The following is a 7,856-nucleotide window of genomic DNA, read 5'->3' as shown; positions in this document are numbered from 1 at the left end:
AATTTACACAAAATAAGGAGCATTTCTCTTTATTGAGTGGATATATTGCAGGAGTACACGACAGGACAATCAGGGCAAATGCATGCCACAGAGAAACAAGAGTTAAACAACATCAAATCATCCCTGTGATGGATCATTAAGGATGTGGAGCCTAAATGTGTGGTAAAATTACAGCATCGTGCAGATGCTCCTACACCAGCAACTTATTTTACATATTGCAAGGTACAGAGGTAATTCCCAGAAGCAAATGAGCACAAAGACCAACCCATCCCACAGTGAATGCACATTTGGATTGTTGGACAAGGTGAATTTTGAGGGGTGAGGGGGCCTGGGTTGAGCTGCTGCTGCTGGCTGGGATTACAGCTGCCTTCAGCTGGAAATGGCACTTTTCTTCCTGCAACCTCCCCACTTCTGACCAGCCATGTGTACAGCAGGGATGGATCAACAAGGAGTGAGAAGGGTTAAATAAACAACAGAGCTGGGACTAAATAGGTAAATGCTGAGGAATTCTCTTTTTTAACATGTATATATAGTGTAAAAAAAATTTAAGGCAACATTCCTCCTGCTAATTAGTGTTTTCTCGGCTCTGTAAAAGCTACAGCTGTAGGAAGAATTCAGGAAAAGTAATCAGCAGCACAATTAAGCAATCTGCCATAATGACAGAACACAACTTTAGGGATAGAATAATCAGAAACATATATATTTCTCCTTCTTGATTTTCATTTCCCACCCAATGATTTGCCTTTGCAGGGTGTATATAAAGCAATGCCTGATAGAAATGCCCATATTTCTCTGCTACGGCTTGTAGACCTTTCTGCACTGAGGCTGCCCATGTTAATTCCTGCCAATCACTTACAACTAATGTTATTCTTACTCTAATTTTTGAAAACATAATGTTTGTTCTGCCTTAATCCTAATTTTGCCATGCTGTCTCATATAAACACCTTTCACTCCTTTAAGTTAGAGGGTCCAGCTCCTTTAAGTGGAATGTATCCAGACAAGAAATCCGGGAGCTGAGGTCCCTTTTTTTTCCCTGCCAGCCATCCCACCCAAGGAAGCAGAGCAGGGAGATGCTTCACACCGTGTTTGTGCAACCTCCAGCTCCTGCTCAGGAGAGGAAAACGCCTACACCTGTGAGCAGACAGTGAGGGGAATGGGCCTGACCTGCTCCATCTGCACAAGCTGTTTTCCCAGAGCTCCCTCAGGCTACAGGAGCCCACAAGGAAGGTAAGCTCCCCTGCAAGGAGGTGGTTTGCAAGGGAGAAGGGAAGCATGGCCCTTGAGAAGGGGCTTCCATGCGTTTCAGCTCTCTGCCAGCCATGGACCAAGGCTGGTTGGGATGAAGCCACAGGAGAGAGGGAAGCTCATGTGTTGCTGTGGGGAGGTAGGTGTTGTCCTTGGGCTCTGCTCGGGGGGTTTACTGGCTGCTGGGAGGGGGCTCTCATGAAAAACTGAGAGGGAAGCAGTTTTGGAGGAGTCAGGAGTGATCCGTGTGCTGTGGCAGGCCACAGTCATCACAGTGGGACTCGGTGAGTTTTGGTTGTGATGTTGTTACTGGAGAAGGCCACCAGCCTCTCCCTGGGAGGTGGCAGCCCTGCAGTGGTGTTGCAGGATCCTGCCAGCATGGTGGAGCAGCTGGGATTGCTGCTGGAGGTGTCTGGATGGAGCTCTCAACATGTGCTCTGTTCAGCTGTTGGTGCCCTGTTATCCTCCCACAATCGTGGATTTCCTCCCGCTCATTCCCAGATTATTATTCCCCTGTATGGAAAGAGTTGGCGGGTCCTGGAGGTTCTTAGAAGTGGCTCAAGTTTGTAACCTCTGGTATGAGGGAAGGCCTCATGTGTTTTGAATTTACGTGTGGCTGCTAAAAGCTTAGCTTCCATGAGAAATAAACTAGGAACTGTAAATGTTACATTGAGGAATCTTTATAAATGCGATTCTCTGGTTTGCATCCTACCTAACCTAATGAAACAACAACTATGAAGTTATATATTTTAGGAATTCAATTTTCCTAATGGGATAAGTGCAGCTGGAAGCCCAGCACTTTCATAATCTGAAAAACTTTTATTTTTGCCTTAAGGGACAAGCTTGAGATAAAAACTTAAAGAAACACCTAACACTGAGGAGCCCAATACCGCCTCACAAGCAGAAAGATGTGAGTTCCACTGCTTCAGGCATTAATTAAAAAATCTTCATACCATTTAAATCAGTTTCTGGTGTTTGTCTCACCATGGCAAAGAACAGGGTATCTTGGTGGCCAGATTCTGATGCCACTAAAGCTGGTGAAAAGTCACATTACCATGACCCCTTCCAGAGCTCTCAGATCAGAGCTGATACTCGTCTGCAAGTTCCCTTTTCATCCGGGACACTGGCTTGCAGGCAAACATACACACAGAGCTGTTCCTCCTTTCCCTGAGTGCTCGTGTTAGTGGAAATCATTGGGATCTCCAGGTCCAGGGAGCAGAGATGTGTCTGTAAAACTCCTTCACAAAATCCTAAACCATGGAGGAATGCTGGGTTAATTTTTCATCTGAGTATCAGCTGAAAGTAATGTAAACCCCAAATTAATGCAGACAATGCCTAGTCTGGTCTGAAGGCCCTCTGTATTTTTGAATTCTTTTCTACTAAAACTCAATAAAAACATGGGGGTGGAAGGTGCTGCTGAGAATTTGCTTTTTGTTCTGCTTAAGTGCTGTATTTCTCAGTAGTCTTCAAGTTGCTCAGCATGAAGATATTGTTACATTAGAGCTACTGTGGGTTTAACACAATTCAGAATTTGCAGGCAAATGGATGTATTGTGTTGGGGCTTATCCACAAAGGACTGTGAAACTACAAATTACAACCCAGCTGCATTCTCTTATCTGGATTTTCTTCCCCCCATGTGCCTGTGAGTCCTCCCCTGTTCACAAGCAGAAGGTGTAAGAAGAAACCCAAGTGAGAAAAAGAGACATAGGCCTGAAGTCAGAAGGGACCCTGACACTGGAGATCCATGTCCGTGGATGCTTTCCATTAGCAGAGGATGTTATGCATCTGGATTTAGTGGTTTTGTGATTGCCTGACAATTTTGTTTCTGAAATTCTCCCTAGAAAACTGTGGCACATGGGGTAATAGTCAACATATCCACTGAGTGCTTCTCTGACAAGGAGGAAGAACGGGACTACTGATTCTCTTGGATTGCTAAATGTAGAGGTAAAACAGAGGATCCACCAATGTTGTGTTCTCAGCTGTTCTTGGTCCTAGTTCTTCCTCTTTGAAGGGAATGAAAAACCCCCAGTAGGTCCCTATGGGAGAGGTAGGAGGCACTTACACTCTGCAGTAGTTTGAGACAAGGCTTGAGCAGCTCTTGCTAGTCCTGGGTTGGTTTTGCTGACCTTGTCCCAGTTACAGAGCCGAGGCCAGGTTACCAGAGCCCTTTGCCCCAAGCATGGACACCTGGCTTGGGAACAGCACTGGAACAAGCAAGTCTGTCTGGACAGAGGTGCTGCACCTCAGAGAGACAAGACAACTTCTTGGCTTTCATGCTCCAGAGCAAAGGGCTATATCAGCTGATTTGAGTGATACTCTGCACACCTGCTAGCCAGTAATAGGCTGAAAACTCAATGACCCCACCTTAACGTTGTTATGTTTATTTGCTTCCTTTCAAATGGCTGTTCCTATGAAGGATGCTGACAAATGGGATCTGAACTCATGCATTTAGTGGGCCAGGAAATAAATATATCAGAGAGACAGTAGTTCTTTGGACTCTTCTGAGACTTGGGAGTTGCTGGCCATTCTGTTTGCTGGCTCAGTTTAAGCAGCAGAAATGTCCATGTGTTCTGTCAAAGCACTTTACTTGTGACAGGCAAAGTGCTGCCCTGACCTGGAAAACCATTCAGAGCAAATAAATGCATTAATTCAATGTGGAGTATCTTATATTTGATACACACCACTTCCTAATCACTTTACTGAACATCTGGATTGCCTTGAAATGAAACCAGTGATGGCGTCATCTGCAATTTGGACATGGGATCCATTTCGGAAAGCTTTTTCCAGGAGAGCACCTCTTGGATCTTGGTATGATTTAGGTTGGGTCCTACAGGTCTAATCCAGAGTAAATACAATTAAGGGTTGCTTCTCTGCTGAAGGAGGACAGAAAGTAGCACACAGGAGCCAGCTGGGCCCTTTGATAGTTGTCGTCCAAATTGTAGAATCATATTTAAAAGTGCAGATGTTACCAAGGAGCAGGGATTTTCCATAGGTCTGAAACAGGGTCTGTGCCCCTTTTAGGGCAGTACGGGTATGTTCTTGCAGAAGAAATGAGAATAATTCATTTGACTGTTAATGTGGTGCAAGAGGCTGAAGTTAAGCCTGTTGTGCTGGTAAAATTGCAAAGGAGCACCAAGGGTGCAAAGGCACTGCACTGGCTGCTGTGAGTGAGCAATGACTTAATGAACGAGACATGCACTTGCATTGCAACTCAAGCTCAGCTGAGCAACAGCAAGAACTATTTGCAACATCTTTTTGTCAACATCTGTTTGTCTCTGAGTTCATGAAAGGGGAAAAAAAAATCTCATTGATTTTTGTTTTTTCCTTGCGTTGAAATTTTTCACAATTGTTTCTGTTATTTTGGCAGCCAAAATGATACTGGAATGTTTCACCTTCTTTTTCCAAGTTTTTGAGCTGAGTTGTTCAGTTGAGGTTTGTCACATAAACCATGAAGTTTTACTTCTGTTGCTAGCCAAATTATAATCTTTACATCATAAGCCTTTTGTTGTTTATTTCTTTTTCTTTAAAACTCCAGCTTCTGGAATCATAAGAATGCATGAAAATCTCTACTCCTGCTTTCTGTCATATGTTTGTTTTCCCTTGAGTTTTTAGCCCTGAGAACTGTGGAGAAACTTCTGGGTGTCATCTGAGAGATGAAAAATGGAATTCATTAAATTTTTGTTTGTTTGGTTTTTGCTGGTTTTTTGTTTGTTTTGGTTTGTTTTTTTTTTTTTAATACCACTGGGATAATTTTCGGAAACTATGACTCATGATTTTCAATGTTTAGATTTGGCAATGCTGTATTCTCCATGCTTCTTCCCCAGGACAAGGAATGCTGGAAGAAGCCATGTGGGGCTCATCTCCACGGACAAGTTCCAGCACAGAGAGTCGGGGTGTGAATTCACAGTGCCCTAGTTAGGTTGCACAGACTCCCCATGAGGATGCAGAGTGTGCACTACCTGCCCTTTGGAAGCATTCTCAGGGCATTTCTCTGTAACACCCAGCCCTAGAGCTCACACCAAGCTGCTCCAGCTCTGCACTGAAGGCAGCAGGGCCATTCTGTGCTCAAACTGCACTTGCTGGCATGGACACAGCTCGAGGTGATGCTGCTGTGGGGTACTGAGCACCTCCCAGCTGTGCTGGGCTGTGTGGTTATAGTGGCTGGGATACCTCTGGGTGCTCCAGGTGATGCTGAGCCTCCTCAGGTGCCCAGGGCTGGCTTCTCTTCCTCCTCCTCCTCCTCCTGGCACCCATCCCCTGTATCTGAAGGGGAAACTGAACTGGTCCATTTTCTGAGCCTGTTGGTGAGGACTTGAGGCTCTGGAGCTGACCTTTCCATGCAGTGAAAGCAAATGTGCTCGCTCAGCTGCAGCCAAGGGCCCTGCAGGGAAAGCAGTGACCCCTGTGTGACCTCTGGGGGGCTTTGTGAGGCTTGTGTGACTTGGTTTAACGCTGGAACTTCCCTGTGGGTTCCCAACCTTCAGATTTCTCTGAGTATGGCTTGGCTCCTTGGATTCATGGGGATGGGAAAACTCCTTAGCACCCAGTGAGGAACACACTGGATGAGGATGGGATGACCTCGAGGGAGAAGTTTGAAGTTCCTTTTGGCTGTCCCCATCAACTGTACAGAAAAAAAAAAAAAAAAAAGAGAGAGCGAAAGAGAGCCAGTGGGGTATACCTAGTAGAGGGGGACAAAGGGAAGAAGCAGCCACTTGGGAATTATTCAGCCCCTGGTGGCAGAAAAGCTGTGGTAGCTGCGGGATACCAGCTGTACCCAACGCCAAGCGTGAGCAGCTGCTGGGATAAAACCCAGCAGACAGAGATGTTGCTGCTGGAGCAGCTCCTCTGGCCAGGCCAGGTGGGAGGGAAGAAGCTGCTGTGGCTGGAGCCCTCCAGGAAGGGTGCTGTGCCCTGGGAAAACCAGGATGCTGCAGGGTGCACCAGGGCGGAGGAGGGCTGGGAGCAGGCTGAGCTCTCTGCCCCTCAGGAAGCCGTGAGGGACTTGTGTGTTTTCCAAGGCAGCAGAGACAGGATGCTGAGGGGTGGGAGAGAGACAGATTTCCTTCTGCAGTGAATAGACTGAGGTGGGGGATGGTGGCTCCAATTTAACCCTTGCCTGTTCCTTTCATCTCCAAAATGAAATGGTGGCTTAGGAAACCATTCCAAGAAACTGCATAAATGAGAGGCACAAAAAGTACTGGGATGTTGGCACCAGGGTGATGCTGTGAGTTTATTATCCCAGTTCTCTCACCCCCAGGCATGTCTCCCTGGCTCTGGCATTCTTTTTTACTTTGAAGTTTGTTTGTTCAGTGGCACTGGCATTGCTATGACCCACATGAACACCAGTGATGCCAAGGGAGAGGCTTATGGGACATTACCTTGCATCAGGTAGAGGCAGCTCCTGGGAGACAGCTGCAGATTTGGGTCCTGTGACAATTTTTCAACAGGAGACTGAAAAGATGGAATTTCATTTGTCTTTTACGTCAGGGGTGGGGGAAAAAAAATCTTAGGAGTAACTCCTGAAATGGTTTCTATTCTTGTTCAACAGTGAAGGCTCTTCTGTATATCTTGTAAAGTTGTTAATAGGACAATCTAGAGGAGAAGTGGAAGAAAACCCAACTACCATCACCTCCCACCCCCACCAAACCCTTAGAAATGCTGTGGAAACAGGGCCTGCATGAAGACCTATAGGGCATAAGTACATGAAGAATTTGGGAGAGGTGCCTGGAACATGGGAATCCAGAGAAAAGTACTTTGTTTACGGCACCAGAGTCTCCCAGAGCTGTGGAGAGTCCACATGGCTGAAAGTTGGCAGCCAGGCTGCAGGTGTGGTGAAAGAGAGGTGTTTTCTAAACACACCAAATACTTATTGCTCTGGCCTTTTGTAGATAAAGATCAGCTCTGACTTTAAAAGAAATTACAGCAGAAGTGCTTGTATCTGGGAGGATGAATACCTGCTTCCAGGTTGGGCTTTGTAGAACTGAACTTCATAAACAAGTTACTGGATGTGATTAACCAAGTCAGAGGGTTGAAGGAAATGTGCCTCTGACTCTGACAGTATCGGGGTGGAAGCTGTAACGTGTTGGCCAGACAATTATCGTGGGTAGGAACAAACAGCCACAAGGTTCTTGGGTGTGAGGTTTCCCATTAAAACAATATCTTCTCCCTGGAAAAAAAAAAACCCACAGCAGAAAAAAATAACTCTGCTGAAAGCCTGAATTTTTTCTGAGATTCAAAACACTGTCTTGACTCTGCAGATGTTTGATGTGCAAGGACAGCAGAGCAGTTGTGAACCAAAAAGAGCTAAGAATTTGTAGGAAAACATCTGGTATCTAGACTAACCAGATAAAGAGTTTTCAGTGGCTCTGAAAACATTTCTGCCCTATGATTGTGCTAATTTCAGTAGGAAAAACAGTCCCTGCACTGGCCTCATTCAGTTTTACAAGTTTGAAGGTTGGAATACACTGATATTGGCCTACTTGTCCCTAAGGTAAAGGTGACTTTAAAGAAAAAACAACTAAACAAATAAAAAGCAAGCAAGAAATTTAAATGTTTTGATGATGACATAGACAAAAATATTGCAAAAACAAATAAAAACCATTTAAAGCCTG

This window comes from Passer domesticus, chromosome 9, assembly GCF_036417665.1.
Source record: "Passer domesticus isolate bPasDom1 chromosome 9, bPasDom1.hap1, whole genome shotgun sequence".
NCBI classification, from domain to species: Eukaryota; Metazoa; Chordata; class Aves; order Passeriformes; family Passeridae; genus Passer; species Passer domesticus.
The sequence above is the reverse complement of the archived record's forward strand: the minus strand, read 5'-3'. Positions refer to the sequence as shown.